General features: G+C 45.9%; 1 long non-coding RNA gene and 1 other non-coding gene across 2 annotated transcripts in view; both read right to left on the bottom strand.

The window, feature by feature from the left end:
* LOC120099989 (uncharacterized) overlaps positions 1-23,928 on the bottom strand; it is a 51,823-nt gene that overhangs the window by 24,298 nt on the left and 3,597 nt on the right. The window contains exon 2 of the long non-coding RNA XR_010061201.1: positions 8,411-8,505. This is a non-coding gene — a long non-coding RNA (uncharacterized LOC120099989). The remainder of the gene's footprint in view (positions 1-8,410; positions 8,506-23,928) is intronic.
* Trnaa-agc22 (transfer RNA alanine (anticodon AGC) 22) lies at positions 6,578-6,652 on the bottom strand. The gene has a single exon. It is a non-coding gene; the product is annotated as a tRNA-Ala (tRNA).

Genomic DNA, 23,928 nt, shown 5'->3' with positions numbered 1-23,928 from the left:
CTCGAGTTTCTCAGCCCATAGCAATAGAGCTTTGAGCTTCTGGAAGGGAAAAACGCATCCAAGAAGGATGACACACCGTGACTCACACCACCGAGAGGTGGGAGGAGGAGGTGGGGGGGACTAGCTTGGCTTTATTCTCACCTGACCTGAAACCAAGGGGGTCAGTGTAGGTCAGTATCACTTCCTGTCGCTCTGCTCCCATGAGTGAGGAGAGCAGCTAGGAGGGACGGTTGTCACACCACGTGGGTGTGTACTAACCTAACCTGTCCTGTTTCTTCGGTTTGGGTGCTAAGGACCAAATCCATATTGAAATATTAAGGATGAGACTCAAGTGCTCGACTCAAAGCATGAGGATCCGAGTTCAATTCTCTGAGCCCACATTTTAAAGAAGATAGGTGTAATGGTTGCATTTGTAATCCCAGAGTTGGGGAAGGAGGGACAGGTGGATCTCCGGGGCTCAGTGGCAGCCAGTTTAGCTTAATGGCTAAGTTCCTGGTCAGAGAAAGACCTTGGGTAAAAACAGTAGGTGATGCCAAAGGAATGAAACAGGTGGTTGTACCCTGGTCCTCACTTGTGTAAATGTAAACACACACACACACACACACACACATACACACACACTCACACAAATAAATATAAATGTATATAATATAAACAATAAAATATAAATAATAAAAACTTTTGAGGAAGTCTCAATCTGCGCCCCCCCCCAGTTTCTTATTATAAATATCAAACTGTCCTCAAATTTGCCACATGACCAGCCTCAAAGTCATGATCCTCCTGCCTCATCCTCCTGAGTGCCAGAATCCTTGGCGTGTGCCAAGCTCCCATAAGTACCTCTCTAACAGCGGTGTCTCTGGGCTCCCTAATTCAACCTAGTGAACATCAATATCAAATTAAGCCAATGATCCAGACAGAAGTAAAGATAAGCCAAACGGATCGACCCTAGGCTGATGTGTGCGAGCTTCCAAGCCTCCACACTGTCTGGCTTTGCACAGGCCAGGGTTCACAGACAGAGTTTCAATTCACAGGCCAGATGAGATGATATTAACCACAGATGGTGGTGAGTTCAGATACAAGTCTGAGCACATCTGAACCCTGCAGAAATAAGCGTAGCAGTTAATCAGCAATGTCTGTCAGGAGGATATGAACGGAGTCATCCTAAATGTATCATGTCATTTTTGTCACTGGTGTGGACAACCTCACCCCTACCCCACCCCTGCCACCCCCCAGACTAAGTATTTGGAGGCAGGAGGTGAGGTGTCTGTAGGCAGAGCCATTCTGCACACCGAGAATCTGGCTCGACTTTCTGTCAATGCCTCCATCCATCTCACTCCGTTTTCTATTGAAAGCACCCTGTCACCATCTATGCTTCCACCCAGGAAACGGCAACCAGGAAACAGAGAGAAAATCAAGATCCCATTTGTCTTGATGGATTCATTTCGATACAACTTCACTCAAGAGCTAGCCGCTTCCTGATTTCACATGTTACCATCAAAGACAGGGGCCAGGGCAGAGTGTGTGTGTGTGTGTGTGTGTGTGTGTGTGTGTGTGTGTGTGTGTGTGTGTGTGTGTGAATGGAGGGGGTAGGGGCTCTTCTGCCCGGGGCAAAAAAGCCATTCTGGGATGACAATGTTAGGCTCCAGCAGCCAACAGAGGACTGCCACCCACCTGTCCCTCCCCACGGGCTCCCACTGCCATTTCTGGCAAAGGCAAACAAGAATCCTGCAGTGCAGAAATAAAAAGCAAGGTGCAGAGACGGCAGTGAGTGGTAGGGCCTTGGACACACCGCAAGGCTCTGAGAACCAGTCTCCTCATGCTGACCAGGGCATGTCTCTCCCGCTTGTAAGCGTCACCTTAGGCTACTTGCTGCAGAAGGGTCCCAATTCCTTCTCCCAAGGGGAGAACCAAGGGATCACATTACAGGCTTGAGCAACCCCAGGATCAGGACAAGGGCTGTGATAGTCATTTGACTGCTATGTGCCTACTGGAGCAGGGGCATGTTCTAGACCAAGTTGGGGAGGGGAGCAAGGACTGAGGGTTCTGGGTCCTCCCCAGAGGTTTTCATGAGTGACTGCATGCTCTTCACAGAGATTCTCAGAGCGTCTGAAGAGCAGTCCATGAATATCATGACCAGTACATGGTTAAATCCAGCCTTGTTTAAACTCTACTATTGGTCAGAACACAGTTGCACCATGTTCTCTCACTCAAAAACCTGTGCCCAGGCCTGCAGCCATGATCTGAAAAGGACATGGCATTGAGGTCTTTACCACTCAGAGGAAAATCAATAATGTGTATTAATGGACACAGTGTAGCAATAAAACAAAGAAGCACAACACAGCACAGCCCTGCTCCACAGAAAACACAGGTGAGTCCCACTTCCAACGTAAGCCCCAGAGGCCAGATGCAAAAGAACAAACACCCCATGGTTCTCTTGGTCTGAAGTTCAGAAGAGGTCAAGCTGACCAACAGTAATAATGGGCAAAATGGGGCTGAGCTTTTAGTAGATGGGAAGGAGCTCAGGGAGCCTTCTAGAAGGAAGAAACAGTCTATTTCTGCATAGTTATTATGTAACTGCATGTCATTCCTAAAGCAAAACAACAGCAACAGAGTTTGTAGTAGCTCCCAAGATGGCTCAGTGGGTAAAGGTATGTGACACTAAGTCTCACCCGAGTTCAATCACTGGGACTCACATGGTGGAAGGAAAGAACCCATGCCTACAAAGTGTCCTCTGGTCGCCAAACGCGTGCTTTGGCGTGAGCACACAACTCACACACTGCACAAGAGGTCTGCGCTTTACAGTCCTGCCATGTTTGTCTATGTTTGCAGAACTTCCTCACGCAGAGGGATTAGCAGTGTGAGTCTCAGCCAGCCAGCATTGCCTGGGTTTGTTAATCCGTCCTATGAGATATGACACTGGGGATGCTGCCGAGCCAACTGTATGTCCCAGTGCCTTCAGTGGACAGTCCTCCTGCCAGCCAGGAGCCTCTGGAGCTATGGCAGATGGACCAGCCCCTTTCTACTGCTTATTCATCTACCATGGCTCCAAGGAGGAGGATCCATGGGTGACTGGAGCCACATATAGCACATGAGGTCATTGCTGGGAATCGGACATGTGGTCAATGGCAGACATGGTGTTGAAGCTCCAGGCTTGGGGGTGACCTAGTTTTCAGGCCTGTTGTTGGGACAGGTTGTCGATGGCTCCCAGCCTCGGTGGGGGGTGTAGGGAGCCCAAAATAGAAGCCCCTCCCCAAAGCCACAGCAGACAAGTGACTAAAAAAAGAAGGCTGGGGAGGAGGGACAGGCAGCATTGGGTAGGCTCAGGAGCAAATGTCTCTCTTTTTGCTCTGAAGCATAGCTGAGAGATGTTAGTGATTCATATTATAATGGTGGCAAAGTACCAGGCTCCACATCTTTCTTGTCCACAGTAATGACACCAGCATGTCCCCAGTTAAGACTTCTCTTGTGACCCACACTCTGCAGTCAGGCACTCATCATGGAACATGGCCACAGCAGACATCTCCATCTTCAGAAGGGCTGTTTCCAAAACCACTGTGTCACCTCAAATCCTCCATCCATACACACACTAGGACTGGGAATACTCACTCCAGCATCCCTCACCTCCTGCCTGATCTCCCTGCTTCCTGCCATTGCTTTTTGGGTGTGTTTTCCATACCTCATACAGAGGACGGTGGCACTGAAATAAAGGTCCCATTGCCCATTCTTCCCCCGAGTCCCGCTGCCTTACTCCATCCCACAGCTGGAACTAGACAGCCTTCCTGCCAGCCAACACTGGGGACAACTCCTGCCCTTGGGCCCTTGTACATGCCACCGCTGGCTGCTGGAATTCTCTTCCTCTAGAAACCCAGGGGCTTCCCCTGAGATGCATACATCCCCATTTCTTCTCATTCCCGACTTTAGTCCTGAAAGTCTGTCACACAGTGGGTTTTTGCTTAGTTTACTGTCTGTCTCCCCAAGATTGACTGTAAGAAGCACATCAGTCAGGAAGGTCTTGTCTGCTCCGCTTAGTGTTGTAGCCACCAACAGTACCTGACGCAGAGTGGATAACAGACATTTACTCCACAAGGTGCTGAATAAATAAAGAATCCAGGCTGCAGCTTCCTCTGGGACTACAGTTGGCCACCCACTATCCTCACTCAGAGCAGGACTACAGGTGCTTGTGTGTTTCTAGCAGGATCCCATGTCCGCTCAGATCCAAAGCCTCAAGTGTTGTCTTGCCTTAGCGATGATTCTAAGTCCCACATAAAATCCACAGAGGCTAAGAGGGGTCACTAAAGCCATGCAACACAGAAGGAGCCAGGACCCCCGTCCTAACTCCAGGGATGTCTGTCACTCGGTTTTGCTCTCTTTCTGTCTCTGACACTTGCTATTTTCAGACTTGGCAGTAAACATAAAGGCTCTGACCCTGAAACTGAGTCAGAGAAAATCCGGACGAAAGGGGTTGGGCAGAGGACATAGATGGCATGGGGTATGGGGACTCAGGTAGGTCTGGGAGGTCATCTTAGATTCCCCCCGTGCTCAGCTTTTCCCACAACCTAAAGCAGATCATGCTCACAACACAGGAAACAGCCCTTTGTCTTTTCGATGCCCATCACTGTGAGATGGTGTCCCTTGACCTAGAGACTTAAGGCAAATCTCCCACGGCATGGTGCAGAAGACAAGGATAAGGACACTCGTTTGTCACAGCGGTGCCAGTGAAAGAGGGGCCAGGAGATGTTGTCTCTACCAGCGCCACGCATCTGCTGCATTTCCCAGGACAGGAAGCCTTAAGTCACACAGTCCCTCAAACCATTCTTTGTTTAAAACTGCTGTGTGCACAGAAATGCCTCCTGAAAGGCATGTTTGTCCCTAGCAGCGAACCTGCAGCAAGCATCCTCTTGTCCTTTTCTATATGAAGTTCTATCTTACAACGAGCACCTACCTATACGCTTAGCACATTAACCACAAAAGCTGCACCCAATTATTTTATAAACTCGGTCCTCCAAAGTCTTCCTACAGACAGGCTGACATCCAGCCTGCAGCAGGACTCACATTCACCGTGGGAGAATGTGTGTGCAGAGCTTTGCTGGGTGAATGAGATGAAAACAGAAAAAAACACTTCCCGTGGGGGCTGGGAATAATAGTGGCTCTGGGAGAGAAGCCCCAACCCAGAGCAAGTCCCCTCAGCCCTCCACCCCAACTCCCTGGGTGGCAGGTGGACCAGACCTGCAGGTGATAAGTTCCCAAACAACGGACCCTGCTGAACATGGAGCCATGATGTAAGATTGAGCACAAAATGGCAATCGAAGGAACCCCCAACTATCTCCAAGGACGATTTAGGCAGGTGCCTGGAAGCCTGGAAGAACTTTACAGACCCACGTCATCAACCACCTTCAAGAGAGAGCTGCTCGCCTAGGTAGGGTTAGGATGCACGGGATAGGGAACCAGCGAGATGGTTCAGAGGCTTGCCACCAAGCCTGGCTGAACCCACATGATAGGCGGGGAGAACTGGCTTCTGCAAGTCGTCCTCTGACCTTGTGTGCTTGTGTGCAAGAGTTATGACCCTAAGGAAAAAGTGTGTGAGAGGAAGGACAGGAAGTCCAGGGCAGACAAAGACATGCCTGGTTACAAACAGGCCAGGACCCAACCCCAAACACATGGCATAAGGAACTGGCTTCTGGAAAAAGAAGGGCCTCCCTGGGGCAGTCCCACAATGGGAGATGATGTACAAGGCCCCAGTTTCTCGCCATTCAGGGGAAAGGACTATTACATGGGTGATTTGGGAGCTGAGTTTTTCTCTTCCTGGCTTCTTCCCTGCCCAGTTGGGGCAACTCAGGTTAGGCTGCTGAGCTTGGCTGTTCAGACTTTCTGTGGGCCTATGCCTGGGCTAAACAGGCTACCCTGTGGAGCCTGGTGCCAGAGCAGAAAGAGGCCCCTGTTTGCACAAAAATGACACCATCTATTGTGTGCCTCTACCCTGATCTTCAACACTAACACTGAAACTTACGACAGTCCCCACTGACCTCTGACCCCCTACAACCTCCTCACACACAGGCTTGGTCACAAGTCACATACCCATAGGGTGAACACGGAGAACAGCAGACCAAGACTGAGTTTGTGCTGTGTGTATGGGATTGGGAATCCTGATGGGAACTTGAGATCATCTGCTCTGGTCCCCAAATCTGGATGGGAGCCAGGGCCCCCGACTCCAGGTGTTGGGCACCATGAGGAGTTGTGGAGATTAGACTCAGGGCATCTGAGAGGCCCACCTCAGCAGGATGTGGTATCTGTTTGCCCCAGGGGCAGTCCCTCCCTCAACCTTTCCAACACTCTTAGACCTTCTGGCTACCCAGACTGGCACTGGGCAGTGCTCACATAGTAGAGTGTGTCCTCCATCTCCTGTGTGTCCACAAGGAACAGGACAAAGCGCAGATTGCCCAGCTCTCACTCACTGTGCAACCTTAGGCAGATTCCTGGCTCTCCCCGAGACTCATTTTCTGATTTTGTTTTTTTGGGGGTTTTTTTTGTTTGTTTGTTTGTTTTTGGTTTTGTTTGTTTGTTTTTTCTTTTTTCTTTTTTTTGGAGCTGGGGACCGAACCCAGGGCCTTGTGCTTGCTAGGCAAGCGCTCTACCACTGAGCTAAATCCCCAAACCCCAGATTTTGTTTTTAAGACAATCTATCACTATGTATCCCACGCTGACCTTGAACTTGGTCTCAGTCTTTCTGCCTCTGCTTCTTGAGTGTTGGGATTTCTGGAGAATGTTATCGTGTGAAGCAGGAATATTCATTTTAGACTTTTTTTTTTTTTGAGGCATGATCTTACTGTGTAAACCAGGCTGGCCTTGAACCTATACAGATCCGACTGCCTCTGCATCAGGAGTGCTGGGATTGAAGGTGTGTGTCACCACACCAGGCAAGAATATTAACTATAGAAAGATACCAAAAAGAGAAATATGAACTAGGTATTTGTATTACAGATGCCACCATAATTTCATTTTTACTAAATTTATTTTACTTTTTAAAACATCTAATTTTTTTTCACTAAGAATAAGAAACAGCCAAATGGCATATAAAACCAATGCTTGGCAGGTTGAGGCAAAATAGTAAGTTCAAGGCTAGCTGAGGCTACAATCCGAGACTTCCCCCTGATCAAAACACACACACACACACACAGAGAGAGAGAGAGAGAGAGAGAGAGAGAGAGAGAGAGAGAGAATTTTTGACCTATACAAAGCATGCCAACAGTGCTGTTAGCCCAGCCAGCAGTTGAAGCTTCCTTCACCCACGTCCTTAGTTGTAAAACCGCTCCTGCACACAGATCTGGAACACGTCCACAGGGCGTTCCTTCCCTGGTCCTGACACCAGCTAGGACTTCACTTTGCACAGAAAGCCCCTTGAGAACTGTAGGATGTGTGTTGCTTGTCAGTTACTCGGTATCCTGTATGCTGTTGAGCCCTAGAACAGTGACTACTCACTTGTGCTGATGTTGTCTTCCTAAACAGAACTCTGAATCTAACCTGGCCTCCTCTTTACCAGTGAGGGGGAAGAGGAGCTGAGGCCCTGAGCGCAAAGTTTTAGCCAAATACCAGATCCTAGTTGTGGAGGCTCAGTACTGAGGCCGAGTCCCCTCAGACCAATCCACAATTCAAGTAAATGTCCATCTCACTGTATTGTGTTCTGGGTATTTGGATAATTGGGTGGATTTCACTCATTCATGTACACATACACATTCGTGTGCATGTATAACACACACACACACACACACACACACACACACACAGGGTACCTATGAAGGGATGGATCTGCTAACTTGATTATGACCATTTATTTTATTATTTGCATATGTGTGTCTCATAACCTCACGTTGTAGACCTTAAAGATTCACAATAAAATATACTTGGAGCTAGAGAGATGACTCAGTGGGTAAAAATGTCTGCCACAAAGCCTGACGACCTAAGTTCCATCCCTAGGAACCACAAGGTAGACAGGAGAACCACTTTTTGTTTTGTTTGTTTGTTTTGCTCTTGTTGCTTTGGAAATCAATTCTTCAGGCTGTTCTCTGTCCTCCATTTGACATATCAATACACACACATGCACGCATGCACGCACGCACACATGAAATATAATTTAAAACTCAAAGATACATACTTACTATAATTGAAAATAAATCCAGGGGGAATTTTGCATAGTCAGAAGAGGTGGCAATTTTCAAATGGATGGTACTGAGAAAGGACAATGTCCCTCTGCATTATCAAGAATCTAGTTAAATTTAAAGTTTCCAGAAGCTAAAACTGTGGCCACCATTTTAGGAACAGATTATTTAACAGAAGACAGACTCCAGAAGAGAAAATTCACACCATTTATAAGGAATTCAATGATGTAATACAACATCGCTCTCCCATCCCTTACCTCTCCTCGCAGTACTTCGAATCGAGCCTGAAGCCTTGACCTTGCCAGCTGACCCTCTGTCACTGAGTTGTACGCCAGCCTCGTGTGATACATTTCTAATCAATAGGGGGAAAGAAATGTTCAAAAAGTGGGTTTGAAACAATTGTTCTTCCCCCCAGAAAAAAATTAAAAACCTCAAAGATGGTTTGATATAATTGAACCAGGCCACATCTCACACCATTCTGAAGACAAAACGCAACTAGATTTAAGACTGATCTAGAAAAACTGTGGGGAAATATTTCCAACCTCGGTGTGGAGAAGGCCATCCCAAGCATGCCTCAGACCTCCACACACATACGGTACCCTAGCACACATGCACACTTACTTACAAAATAATACTAAGGGGCTGGGGATTTAGCTCAGTGGGGCTGGGGATTTAGCTCAGTGGTAGAGCGCTTACCTAGGAAGCACAAGGCCCTGGGTTCGGTCCCCAGCTCCGAAAAAAAGAACCAAAAAAAAAAAAAATACTAAAAGGCAACTTCAAATTTAAAAATCACAAAGTTGAAAAAAATGAAAAATTTCAAACCTATAAGCAGTGGGGAAAGTCATAAAAGTAAATAATCTCTCTGCTCCCAAACCCCGTGGGAGAGAGACCTCACCGCCTGATCAGGTGGGCACTCCTGAGGCTGCAGAGCGGAGGAGACCACCAACACTGCCCACCCCTGCCCACATCCCTGGCCCAAGAGGCAACTGTATAAGGCCTCTGGGCTCCCGTAGGGGAGGGCCCAGGAGCGGCAGGACCCCTGCGCCTAAGACACCGCCGGAACCTGAAGGAAACAGACCGGATAAACAGTTCTCTGCACCCAAATCCCGTGGGAGGGAGAGCTAAACCTTCAGAGAGGCAGACACGCCTGGGAAACCAGAAGAGACTGCACTCTGTGCACATCCAGACGCCAGAGGAAAACACCAAACGTCATCTGGAACCCTGGTGCACAGAGGCTCCCGGAAAGAGCGGCGCAGATCTTCCCGGTTGCTGCCGCCGCGGAGAGGACTTAGGCAGTACCCCACGAGCAAACTTGAGCCTTGGAACCACAGGTAGGACCAACTTTTCCCCTGCAAGAAACCTGCCTGGTGAACTCAAGACACAGGCCCACAGGAACAGCTGAAGACCTGTAGAGAGGAAAAACTACACGCCCGAAAGCAGAACGCTCTGTCCCCATAACTGGCTGAAAGAAAACAGGAAAACAGGTCTACAGCACTCCTGACACACAGGCTTATAGGACAGTCTAGCCACGGTCAGAAATAGCAGAACAAAGTAACACTAGAGATAATCTGATGGCGAGAGGCAAGCACAGGAACCCAAGCAACAGAAACCAAGACTACATGGCATCATCGGAGCCCAATTCTCCCACCAAAGCAAACACGGAATATCCAAACACACCAGAAAAGCAAGATCTAGTTTCAAAATCATATTTGATCATGATGCTGGAGGACTTCAAGAAAGACATAAAGAACTCCCTTAGAGAACAAGTAGAAGCCTACAGAGAGGAATCGCAAAAATCCCTGAAAGAATTCCAGGAAAACACAATCAAACAGTTGAAGGAATTAAAAATGGAAATAGAAGCAATCAAGAAAGAACACATGGAAACAACCCTGGACATAGAAAATCAAAAGAAAAGACAAGGAGCTGTAGATACAAGCTTCACCAACAGAATACAAGAGATGGAAGAGAGAATCTCGGGAGCAGAAGATTCCATAGAAATCATTGACTCAACTGTCAAAGATAATGTAAAGCAGAAAAAGCTACTGGTCCAAAACATACAGGAAATCCAGGACTCAATGAGAAGATCAAACCTAAGGATAATAGGTATAGAAGAGAGTGAAGACTCCCAGCTCAAAGGACCAGTAAATATCTTCAACAAAATCATAGAAGAAAACTTCCCTAACCTAAAAAAAGAGATACCCATAGGCATACAAGAAGCCTACAGAACTCCAAATAGATTGGACCAGAAAAGAAACACCTCCCGTCACATAATTGTCAAAACACCAAACGCACAAAATAAAGAAAGAATATTAAAAGCAGTAAGGGAAAAAGGTCAAGTAACATATAAAGGCAGACCTATTAGAATCACACCAGACTTTTCGCCAGAAACTATGAAGGCCAGAAGATCCTGGACAGATGTCATACAGACCCTAAGAGAACACAAATGCCAGTCCAGGTTACTGTATCCTGCAAAACTCTCAATTAACATAGATGGAGAAACCAAGATATTCCATGACAAAACCAAATTTGCACAATATCTTTCTACAAACCCAGCACTACAAAGGATAATAAAGGGTAAAGCCCAACATAAGGAGGCAAGCTATACCCTAGAAGAAGCAAGAAACTAATCATCTTGGCAACAAAACAAAGAGAAGAAAAGCACACAAACATAACCTCACATCCAAAAATGAATATAACAGGAAGCAATAATCACTATTCCTTAATATCTCTCAACATCAATGGCCTCAACTCCCCAATAAAAAGACATAGATTAACAAACTGGATACGCAATGAGGACCCTGCATTCTGCTGCCTACAGGAAACACACCTCAGAGACAAAGACAGACACTACCTCAGAGTGAAAGGCTGGAAAACAACTTTCCAAGCAAATGGTCAGAAGAAGCAAGCTGGAGTAGCCATTCTAATATCAAATAAAATCAATTTTCAATTAAAAGTCATCAAAAAAGATAAGGAAGGACACTTCATATTCATCAAAGGAAAAATCCACCAAGATGAACTCTCAATCCTCATCTTCGGTTGGTTTATATACAAGTGTGCAATTTCTAGGCTTGAAAATAAAATGATGCTATCTGGTGCTGGATAGAGGAGCCTTATTTTTTATTATGGCAGCTTGCTATTTTTGTAACATGGTGATTTGGTTGAACACAATAAAGTACAATAGTAACTGATCTCCCCTTCTTCCTGGATGAGTGAGGAGATGATTAAATGTTGATGTCAGCATCCTTGAGCATATTCAGATGAGCTTCTGCTTCTGTTGAAAAGGATGCTGTGTTTGATTGTGGTCCGAAGCTTTGAAGCACTACTTGGCATCTCCTTCCTTGGAGGTCTCACTGTTTAAACATAACAGATTTGATAGCTTGTTGGTAAGGTGAGGTCCAGCTTGTCTCCACTAGGTCATCTTCATGTGAATCCGGTGGTTATACGGTTTTGTTCTAGGGATATTTCATTTTTTTAATAACGGTTTTAGCTGACATTCATGGAGAGAATGAATCCTTAGAACTGTGCCACTAGTGAAAGGAAATCCTGTCTAGAGTATGTTTCTTTACAAAGCTGTGTCACACCATCCTTTGGGCCCTCTGCTGGAAAAGTAGAATCAAGTCTCAAATAATGCCTTTTAAATTGTATCCTCTAGTATTATAGATGTAGGACAGTACTGTATCATACCTCTGTGGATGTAAAATAGCTTGTACCTGCTTTATGATACGTAGTAGTGACCGTGCTTTATCAGAGCTGTTTTTAATGATGTTGCTCAGAATGTTTTCTTTCCAGATGATGATTGAGAAGCTAATTTAAAAAAAAAAATGGTGCCAGGTACCACAAGAGTAACAGAACTGTGCTGTTTTCTCGGGTTTTGTTTTTTTACTTTTTTTTTTTTAATGGAGTGTGCTGGATGTCTCTACAGTTTTGTTCAGATGACTGCAGAACCTGGAAAAGCTGTTGCTGCTGTTGATGTATAACACACTGCTATTATTGGTCTTTTTATATAAATATAAATATATATATATACAGATATATAATTTGAATTTTTTGAAACTTTAGCTGTGCTGTCAACTTTGGAAAAAAGTATCCCCGTTTACTGTGTTGAGTTGGACTGTACAGAAATTAACAGCCATAATGGTCTAGAAATGTTGAACTTAAGTTTTTTCCATTTGTACAGGGGTAACACACTGTATTAAATATGTAAGGTCTTATCTACGTGGGTTTGATTACAAAAACTAATAAAGTATTCTCTAAATTTAAAAAAAAAAAGTAAATAATCGCAAACAAATCAACAGGCCTGATAGGGTACTTGTGATGCATACAAAAGACAAAAAAAAATAGCCAGTATATATAAAGAGCACCCAGAAATCAACTAAAAAGACAAAAATGGCACAAAGTATAGACGGGGAAAGAATGGAGCATAGAACTGACAAATGGAGAAATAGCTCTCAAAGCTCAAAAAGGTCCGGGCTCCTCTCCAACTAAAGAAATTCAGATTTGCAATACAATTATATATTTAGACCTACTAGTAAAGTTTAAAACATAGGTAGCATCCAGAATTGAGGTGGGGCCACTAAGGTCTCCTATAATGTCTATTAGTTCGATTTTCTTTTAATTAAAGAACTATTTAGAAGTGGACTTTTAAATCTTTAAGTGCTCAGCTCCTCCAGCAAGATTACAAGTGGACCCTAGACATTCAACATACTGGAATGAACATTGCTTCAAATCCCATTCCTCTGCCTCTCCTCAGACCAGGAGAGCTGTAACATAAGAACAGAAGGAGGTCAAATAAGCCGCAATGGGTCCCAACTGTGGACATTTACCCTGGTCCTAAAGAAGACGACCAATCCTTAGGTGCAGTCAGGAAAAGCCACTCATGATTTATCAGAGAGCAGAGGAGAAAGTAACACTCACACAGTAATACCTAAGACAATATCCATCTTTATAAGACTAGAAAAGGAACAAAACCCAGACTAGGCTTCAGTGATATATGCGTTTAACCTAATGGGTGAGCAGGACACAATGAGACATGGGGAAACACGGCTTTAAAACACTGCACTATTATTCTTTGAGTATGCTTTGACAGAGCCTGCGATTCTACATACATATCCTGTGTCTGTGCCTGCACGATAAACCACATGGCCCAAGGCAAAGCTAAGAGTATTTTTATTTTTCAAATGAGAAGGCAATCCTGGGTTGTACTATTTACCCAAGAAGCTCGCACCTTGTGAGCAGCGAAGAAGGGGCCCAGTGTCATTCCAAACCTAAGGGAATACCCTTCCTCACCACAGCCCACCCTCCCTATATGAAGAATGGGCCACATGAAGTCTGCCTGCCTGCCGAGGTGAAGAAGGGCCATGGGAAGTTAGAGATAGCAAGCCACGCTCTGTATCTAAGAAGGTTTCTGACCATGACAGAATTGTAACCATACAATACACACAGTGTTGCTAAGAAGCAGGATTGAGGTGGGATAGTGAATGCCTTGGGGTAATTCCCATTAATAATTTGAAATCTCTCTGTTAATAGTTTGGTTACTCACGACTCTCCCCACCCCCATGTGTGTGTGTGTGTGTGTGTGTGTGTGTGTGTGTTACTGAACCCTGAACCCAAGACTTTATTCATGCCAGACTAGAACTCTACCATTGAGTTATAGCCGCAACCCATTTTCTAGCATCTTAAACACATTTAATATCGTAAGTTTTTATATTTTAAAATTACAGTGGACATTTTCTTAGAGCATTAAACTCCTCATCATCTGGGCTGGTGACAGGCCTCATAGTAGGTAAAGGTACCTGCCACCAGCCCTGGAACCTAATTGTTTTTTATATTCCAACATTTCCTCTCCTTCCCCAGTCACTTTCCCACCTTTCCTCTCTCCCCCTCCCCCATTCCTCCTCCATTTCTCTTCAGAACTAGAGATCCACATAGGAGAAGCCACTCCTTAAAAGTTATCCTCTGGGGGTTGGGGATTTAGCTCAGTGGTAGAGCGCTTGCCTAGCAAGCACAAGGCCCTGGGTTCGGTCCGCAGCTCCGATAAAAAGAAAAAAAAAAAAAGTTATCCTCTGGGGCCCACACACATTCTGTGGCACTTACATGCATGCACACAGACAAACACAAAATAAATTAATAAAATGCAAAAATAATACTTTCAATCTTTATAAATACTGAAATGTAAAGACATAGCTGGGCAGTGGTGGCACAAGCCTTTAATCCCAGCGCTTGGGAGGCAGAAGCAGGCAGATCTCTGCATTTGAGGCCAGCCTGGTCTACAGAGTGTGTTTCAGAACACTGAGATGCCCTCTCTCATTAAAAAAAGAAAAAGTAAGTAAATAAATAAGTGAAATGTAAAGCTATATCAATTTTTAATGTGGTACTTTATGTGCAATTGCATTCCATACCAGAGCATCCCATCTCAGATAAAGCTCACAGAGCACATCTCTGTGAGACACTGGGAAGACCGACACAGGCACACCACACAGAGAACCTGATTCTGGGCGGATTAAAGCGCTGACGGAGGGTAAAAGAATCACAGAAAGACTTGCACAAAGTCGGTGAAAACCTTCGCCCAACCCTTTCTTTCTGCCAGGGAAGCCTTTCGAACTCTAGCCTGCATCAGAAACCACAACAAATAGAAAAAAAGATAACTTGATTTGGCTGCCTACCATTTTGAAGTAAAGGTCAAACAACAACCTGAGGAAAACATTTGTGACAGTTGAGACAGAAGATGAAGACCCACAATGCAGAACTCATAAATCAATAAAGATCAGCCGCTGAGACCCCATGTGCAAGGCAAAATAACCTTAATATTGGTTGCCCGAGACAACAGCCCCAGGCCATACTAGAACAGCTGGCTGGCCGCAATTGGATGGTGTGAATTTGGACCATTCAATTCGATTCACAAGCAAACGAGAACGCAAATGATCGTCTAGTTCAGGGCCAACCAAGTGCTGCTAAACTAAAGCACCAAGAAATCAGTAAACAGAGCACATGGAGAGCTACACAAACTCACAGGGCTTGGTGACATGGCCCTTAATCCCAGCACTTGGGGCAGAGGCAGGTAGACCTCCGAGTGAGGCCAAGTTGGCCTCCATAGTAAATTCTGAGCCACCTGGGAGCAGAGAACTCGAAGACTGGGAATCCAGAACAAACTTATAGAAGCGGTCATATTCAGGAGCTGGTTTAATATGTGAATTATTTATATATGAATTATAGACTCAGAGATCACTTCTGAAACTGAAAGTCCAACCCCAGGGAAGTGTGACAGTCATTAAAGTCAGTAGGCAGATAGGTTATCAAGAAACTTGTTTTGCCCCAACTGTGCATGCATGTGCACACACACACACACACACACACACACACAAGTGGGGCTGGGATCATTCAGGCCTCCTCATCTGCACGCTCAACATGCAATACCTGCCTCACCAAGCAATGAGATGTTTCCATAACCCAAGGCCTGCAAAGAGCCAGCCCTTCTGGGAGATGTGAGTGCTGCTGTTTCCACAGACATGGAAATGCTTGTGTTACACAGTTGCACGGCAAACCTGGACCCAAAATCCTCTGCATAGTAGGCTTTTGATGGGGAGAAAGACGTGCTTTTTAAAACCTCCAAAAAGGACAGGAGGAAGCGGTTCCAACCTTCAAACAGTGGTTTATCTAGGGAGGTGGAAAGAGAAGTTTCCTTTTTTAGCTTAAAGAAACAAGAAAAGATCTTGCCCAAGGAACATGCAACCTTGCCACCTTTGCAAAGAAAGAAAGAAGGGGCAGGGGAGAAAGAGAAGAGAAGAGAAGAGAAGAGAAGAGAAGAGAAGAGAAGAGAAGAGAAGAGAAGAGAAGAGAAGAGAAGAGAAGAGAAGAGGAGAGGAGAGAAGAGAAGAGAAAAGAGAAAAGAAGAGAAAAGAAAAGAAGAGAAAAGAAGAGAAAAGAAGAGAAAAGAAGAGAAAAGAAGAGAAAAGAAGAGAAAAGAGAAAAGAAGAGAAAAAAGAAAAGAAAAGGAAGGTTCAACTTGGGAGACAACCGGTACTGTACTGAGAGCAGCCATGGCCCTCTGGATATTGGAAGTGTGAGAGCAGTTAATTTTTTGCCCATTAATTGTATGTAGTTTTTGAACATTGCCCAAGGGTTAGTGAACAATTTTAGAAGAAAAATGGCATAAGAAAACCAATCTTGGATCGGCATAGTGGTGCATGCCTTTAATCACAGCACTTAGAGAGGCAGAAGCAGGAAGATCTCTGAGTTTGAGAATAGCCTGGTCTAGTCTACAGAATGAGTTCCAAGACAGCCAGGGTTAAGCAGAGGAAAACTATCTCAAAAAAAATAAATAAAAAAGAAGAATAAGAAAGGAAGAAAGAAAGAAAGAAAGAAAGAAAGAAAGAGAAAAAAGAAAGAAAGAGAAAAAGAGAAAAAGAGAAAAAGAGGGAGGAAATAAAGGACAGGAGAGGGAAGGAAAGGAAGGGGAAGGGAAGGAACACGCTTGAAGGTATGGTGGAACACACCTGAAGTCCCAGCAGGACACACGAGAATCTAGAGTTCAAGGTTATCCTACACTAACCTGGATTACATGAACCCTGTCTCAAAAGGAAAACAAAGAAAGCAAACTGAACTCCAGGTCCTTAGATCTAGGAGGGAAACTGAGTCTAATAGAGACAGGATCTGACAGTTAGAGGGTTCACAGGAGGACGGGGCCTGCCTGCCTGCCGAGCCAGTGGGCGAGCTTGTAGGTCTCTCCAGTCCCCACTTGAGCCTCACTGTCCTCTAGTCACAGACGCTAAGGCCTGTTCTTTGCTAACCTGCTGATCAACACTCAACGGATCATTTCTCACGGTCAGAGCAAACAGGAGAGGAGTACGTTGTGCAGTGTGTGGCTGATAAGTGATCTACGGCATTTATCTGACACTTGTAGATCAGTTGTTTCCTCTGAGAAACTGGGGTGTTTGCCCCACCCCCTCTGCCTGTCCACAGGAGACCCTAGAATTCAATCTGGCCTGGTCAAGCAAGACGAGAGTTCCAAAGCCCTCATGTCCTACAGACCCTTGAGACAACGAAGAAGCATTGAACAAAGAGCCACAATTACCCCAGCCTTGATGACACAGGCTTGGTGACACTGAGGAGCCAACATAGGACAACATGTGTTTGAGACCAGACTGAGCCATAGAGTTCAAAACCAGTCTGGGAAAGTTAGTGAGCCTCTGTCTCCAAATACAGTACAAAAACAAGGGCTGGGTATGTGGCTCGGCTGTAAAGCACTTGCCCAGTACGTATGAGGATCTTAGTTCAATCCCCAGTACCACAAAAGGGGCTCCACCTTAAGGGGAAGAAACACTTCTCAGAATGGATTGGGCCAGTCCCTCAGGCAGACCAAACTGTGGTCCCAATTCCTCTTATTGCTTGCCTCCTCCAATTCTCTAGTATCTCAGGCTTCTTTGTCATCTGATGATGGAGCAGTGTGTGGGGCTGGTCACTGAGGCCCACTGTGTTTGGTCAGACTTTGAGGAGCTGGAAGTAGACCTTGGCTTGGCACAGAAGTGGTCTCTCCTCAGAGTCTGAGGTGATGACCCCGAAACCTGGCTCAGCTGGTAGAGGGCTTGCCTAGATCCTGGAGCCCCGAGTCAGACCCTGAGCCAGGCACAGTGGTACGTTTCTGTAATCCCAGTGCTCAGGATTTGGGGGCAGAAGATCAGGAGTTCAAAGTCCTCCTTGACTACGTAACAACCTGAAAGGCGGCCTAGGAATGCATGAAACTCTGTCTCGAATAAAAATAAAAATTTTTCCATGGGAACAAGATGAGCGGGAGAGGCACACATACTCAAGGGTCAGACAATGGAGCTGTCACATACAGACAAGATCTCCTGTGCCTCCTCTCCTCTCAAGGGTTGTAGGGAACTATAGGCTAAGTGGCCATTGCAAAGAAAGTACTAAAAAATATTAACTTCCTCTAGCTCTTTTGTGGTTATTGTTGTTGTTGCCACAGCAACAGAGAAAGGTGAGCTTGGGGGATAAAAGGAAGAGAGGTCCCCGGGGCAGGATCTGACTTCCCAGGCACCATCCTTTCTCCAGGCATTTGACCTTGGAAGTGTCTTCATATCTGCCCTGAACAGGAATAAAATGGGTTCCAGCAGCTAGACCCAGGGATGCTTCAGGGCGGCACTGGGGAGGAACGGAAGAGCAGGCCCATGTCACCTCAGAGAGAACAAGTGACAGCTCACAAGATCGGCAGTTTCTTGAGTGGAGAGCAAATGTGCTTTCTGCAGCAAACCAAGAAAACACAAAACCACCCCTCTCACAGAACATTAGCTGGTGTGAGGGAAGCACAGGTCTCAGACTCACAGCCCAGGCCTTCCATGTAGCAAAATGGTCCGGTGCACACACAGACTGCTAGGCAGCTGGGGGAACCCCAGGGAACAGGTCATGGCTGAGGGAAACCTGGAACTGTCCCTGGCCTGAGGCAGCTCTCAGTGGAAGCAGGAAAGAACTGTGGGCCAGGTGGCTCCCAACAGTCAACCGTGTCCTGGTTGATATCACTTCAACACCCACAGGTCCCCAAACCTGCACAATACAAAACAGTCCTGCCACCAGTCCCCAACAGCCTCACAATTAGAGGCTGATGGATAATGGGACACCCCTCCCCCCAAAAGCAGTTCTCTACCCTTAAGACCATTAAGAGTCCTTCAGTCTGAAGAATCCTCCAAGGAGTGGTTCCTGGTGGACCCCGCCTCATTCAGAGAGGAGATGCACGCAAAGAAACAGCTTCAGAGTGAGTGAACCCCACAACCCCACAGGGCATCTGAACTGTAGAGCAAGCCTATCCTGAGGTCCTCCACCAATACTCAGTCTCCTCATCTCCAGCCTCCCGCAGAGGGCCAGACAAAGGAGCCAATGGCTCGTGCGACCTTTGCTGCGTGTTTATAATCTGCTCATCCCCCAACATGGATGCCCCCCCAACCTATGCTTTATACCTCAAGGCCGCAGGGTTGGGTGTGCCCTCACAAAAGACTTCCTCTAGCGGGCAGTGCCCAGTGTGGCACCCTTAGGCTCAGAATCAGCATCCTGGATCCCTGTTGGTTCCTTAACCTGTCACATGACAACAGGTGGGCTGTCTCACCATAACAGCCAAGGCTGTTATGAAAACCAGATTGACTAGAAAGACCGAGGTTAAAATTCACCGTGAGAGCGCCCCACCCTCAAGGCCACTTGGCCTCAGAAAAGCAGCTCTCTCAGTCACTGTGGCTTTGTGTTTTACACCCTCCCCAATCTCCAGCTCTCTGAAAGTCCTATTTACTCTGTGATGTACAGGTATCTGTGGGTGGCAGCAGAGCCTCGAGGTTAAAATTGTATGCTTTGTACAGCACATGCACCCATCTTGGCAGAGTGCATCAATCAGCTATTGTTTGACCATGCATCAACATACTGTACAGCCATGAAGAGAGAATGAACAGTCTACACGAAATACCATGGGTAAATTCAGAAGAGAAAGGATATGAGCTGGGTGATACCATTTAAAGAAAATCTAAAAACAGGTAAAACTGACTAATGACAAGAAAAGACTAACGGATACCTGAGCAGAAGAAGTCAGAGGAAGCAAGGCGTGTTCGGTTTGTGACATCACCTGCTCAGTCATGGTACACACATGTCTCTGAGAGCATCCTACAAGTTAAAGTAGTTTTCTCCTAACTTGAGCATTGTGGTCAAGTTCCAGCTCTATGGCTACACCAGAGTGATCTCGGGTGTACGAAATGCTAAGTTCCCGTTCTGTTCTCTGCAAGACAGACAACAGCACTGGTGGATGGTCAGCAATTCAGCCGGTAGACCTCACGTTTCTGCTCATGTCTCTCAGTATGAGCACTGTTACTGCTATAATGTTCTAAGTCAGCTCAGTGGATTTACACTCTAAATAAACCAAAATAAAACTCTCTTTTAAAACAAAACAAAACTGTTTCTTTGAGAGATCTCCTGTAGTCCAGACTGGCCCGTAACCAAGAATGTTATCTAACTCAATCCTCCGGCCCCATTGCTGAAGTGTTAGAATTGTGCCACCTTGCCTGACTTAAAAGCAAAGCTTTCTATCCCTTGCATAAATCATGGCTTTGGTATATTAATTGTTAGGCTTTTATTACATTGAATTGAGACAAATTAAAACAAAGTCATAAATACTAAGATTAAAATGTCCACCTATAAGCCACCTTGAGCCATCTTGAAATCCCTAACACTATGCAAGCCATTGTCACTGCCACAGTAAGCAAGAGCATCGCCACTGATATCATCATTACCGTCATCACCACCATATTGTTCTCTGGACATCACCACCTCTGATGCTGCGCCCGCCATCAGCAGCAGCAGCATGAATATCACACATGCAAAAGCATAGATGAAAACATCCGCATCGTCCTTTAGGTCCAGCCAGGCGTGCCCCTGAACTCCACAGAGAGTAAAGACCCAGTAACACAGGGCTTCCCGGAAGGACGGGGGCTGTCAAGTATGCACATCCTGGTGAGGGCTCTGAGCAGAGAGGAAGGCAGAGTCCACTTTTCAGGCCACACTGAGCCCCTCCCCCTCCCCCCAGGCCATTGCAAAGGCTCCTCTCAGATTTCGCCGTTGACAGATCACAGCCTCAACCTTCAGAGGAAAAGGTACAGTTGTCCAGGGAGTGCTCAGACGGTACATCACAGAAAAGGTGTTTGTCCCTTCCTTCCTCCCTTCCTTCCTTCCTTCTTCCTTCCCTCCCTCCTTCCTTCCTTCCTTCCTTCCTTCCTTCCTTCCTTCTTTTATCCCAGCACACTGATTTTTTTTGTTTCTTTCTTTCCACTTTTTTAAGACAGGGACTCCACTTAGGAGGCAGAGACAGGTAGACCTCTGAGTGAGTTCAAGGCCAGCCTGGTCTGGTCTACAGAGTGAGTTTTAGGACAGCCAGGGCTACACAGAGAAACTCTGCCTCAAACACACACACACACACACACACACACACACACACACGCACATACACACACACACACACACACACACACACACACACACACACACACACACACACGGCCTCACTATTTTGTCTAGGCTAGCCTTAGCCTTATTTTGTAGCCCAGGCAGGCTTTGAATTTGTGATCTTCCTGCCTCAGCCCCCTGAGTAGCTGGGATTACAGGTTTTGTTGAAAGTTGTCCCCTTAATAGGCCCTTCCCTCATTGTCCTATGGAACCCTGCAGTGATCCAACAAACCTACTCAGGTCATCCCCTTTTAAGTAAACCAAGCAGACGGGCATTCATACCACATATAAAATCTTTCACAGTTTAAAACCATCAGAATCTTTGATTCAAATGCTGTCGTTCAAGGGAAACCATGATCTATTGGAACAAAAGATGATCATGCAAAAAATAGCACAGGGATTTTAAGCCCGAAAGAGTATCCACGAATGTCCAATAGTAAGGATCACTTCTATATCAGGTCTGTGCGCCAGCTGCCATACAGACATTTAAAGCTCTTGTATCTCAGAGTCATGAATGGGCTAGGGATAAAGTTCCATGGCAGTGGGGTGTGTGTGTGTGAGTGTGTGTGTGTGTGTGTGTGTGTGTCTACAAAATTCATGCTGAGAAGATGGCTCAGCAGGTAAAATTCACTTGTGACTCAAGCCTGATTATCTGAACTGTATCCCTAGAACCCACATAAAAAAGGTGAAATCTGGGGTTGGGGATTTGGCTCAATGGTAGAGCGCTTGCCTAGGAAGCGCAAGGCCCTGGGTTCGGTCCCCAGCTCCGAAAAATAGAACCAAAAAAAAAAAAAAAAAAAAAGGTGAAATCTGACGGAGTCCGTAATCCCAGCACTCTACAGCGAGAGGGGATGTGGAGACAGGAGAGTCAGTGGCAGCTCGCTAGGCCTACCAGCCTGGCGTATACAGTGCAGCTGAAAGAAGACGGACCCTCCAGCTTGGCACAGTGGCACACGCCTGTAAGCCCTGCACTCAGAAGACTGAGGCAGGTGGATCTCTGGGAGGCTTAGGCTAGACAAGAATGCACAGTGAAGATCTTGTCACAAAATAAACAGAGAGACTCTTTCTCTACAAGATGGAAAGTGAAAATGGATTTCCCAAACGTTATCCTCTGGTCTCCACGCTGGCCCTGAGGCATGTCCGCACTCACACACAGATACAAATAAAGAAGGGCTGGACCATAGCGCAGAAGTAGAGGTCAGTCTAGCATATATGAGGTCCTGGGTTCATCCCAGCACTAGGAAAATATGTATTTATAGATACTTGCATATATATATAATCTATATGCAATATAGATTTTATATATATTATAAATATAAAATATGTTCTTTCATTCACATATGCTGCCTACTTTAAAACACAACATAATTGTAATTAGGAACAGAAAAGAGACCCACTAAAGTTTCTGTAAGGCCTACAATGTTCGCCCCGATTATACCAGACGGCAGGATCGTGGGCAGTTTCACTTACGTTTTGCTTTGTGAGCCACTGTGTTCGCCCTCTTTTCTCAATCAGTAGGAATTCTTTTTATTAGTAAGGAGAGCTACACTGAGAAGATCTCAGATGTTTCAGACACAAATGCACTGAACCGTTTTAAGAGGTTTTCTGCAAACCCCTTGGAAGCTGTCTGTAAATGGCTCCTAGATAATATACGTGGATATGAAAATGACTGAAGGTCGGCAACAGCCATCGGTAAAAACAAAAGTCAACCCACGCCCATGCTTGCTTCCAGATCTTTCAAACCCATCCCACTATTAATTTATTATCCTGAATCCAAAATTCTGCAAACTCCTTTATGTGGACGCAGAATCCCTACCTGTTCGTTTCATGCCTGTTTTAATAGCTGGCAATGTGTAAGCTATGACACCGTTTGCTCAGCTCTGCACCAGAGCCCGGGAGCGTCCTTCCATATCTCCTTTGCTCAGTGCAGGGATCCCTTGTCTCCATCAGGCAAGGCAAATGCTCAACCACTGAGCTGCATCCCCGTCTTCATTTCACTCTTTATTTAAATAAAAATGTGTATGGGCAAACCTTGACTCACTTTGTAGTGTGGGGAGGCCTTGAGTTTAAGATCCTCCTGCCTGAACCTCCTGAACATCAGGTCAGGGTCACACCAGGCCTGCTGTCACCTCTCTGTGGGCTCTGGAGTGTGGAGAGGCTGGAATTCCCTTTCCTTTCTTCTCCTCTTTCCTTTCACTCTGGGTGGCTGAAATACCTTACACAGGACTCCATCTCCCACCCAGGAAGTCTCTCTAAGACATTATGAGTGAGCTTCCTATTTTTTAAGAACTATTAACTCTTGTCAAATCACCTGTTTAGTGTGTGTGTGTGTGTGTGTGTGTGTGTGTGTGTGTGTGTGTGTGTGTGTGTGCATGCACACAGACATGGGGGTCAGAGGACAATTTGCAGGAGTTACTTGTCTCTGTGCACCATGTGGGTTTCAGAAATCAAATTCAGGCTGTCAGGCTAAGCCCCCTTGCTGGCCCTGCGTGTGAGCTTTCTAAAGGGTGTCATGACTTTCAGCATCTGGTACTTTTAAGAAAACTTTCAGAGGTTGCTCGGGTCCTGACCAGTTTTCTAACTGACACCCTGACAGTTAGGTCACAGACTGAGGATTCTCAGTGACCGTCTGGAGAAAGCCCTTTATATCACAGGGAAACTGGAGTCTAGGGGAGAGCCTCCACCTCAAACACACAGTGATAATCACTAAGGCCAGGACTCATGGCCCAAGCTTCAACTCTGTACCCTTCTCACCTGTCCCAGACTAGCTACTACCTTGCAGGCCCCAGAAGCCTTTGTGTCT

The sequence above is a fragment of the Rattus norvegicus genome, chromosome 1, assembly GCF_036323735.1.
Source record: "Rattus norvegicus strain BN/NHsdMcwi chromosome 1, GRCr8, whole genome shotgun sequence".
Classification (NCBI taxonomy): domain Eukaryota; kingdom Metazoa; phylum Chordata; class Mammalia; order Rodentia; family Muridae; genus Rattus; species Rattus norvegicus.
Note: the sequence above shows the minus strand (reverse complement) of the source record. Positions and strands in the feature narration are given on the sequence as shown.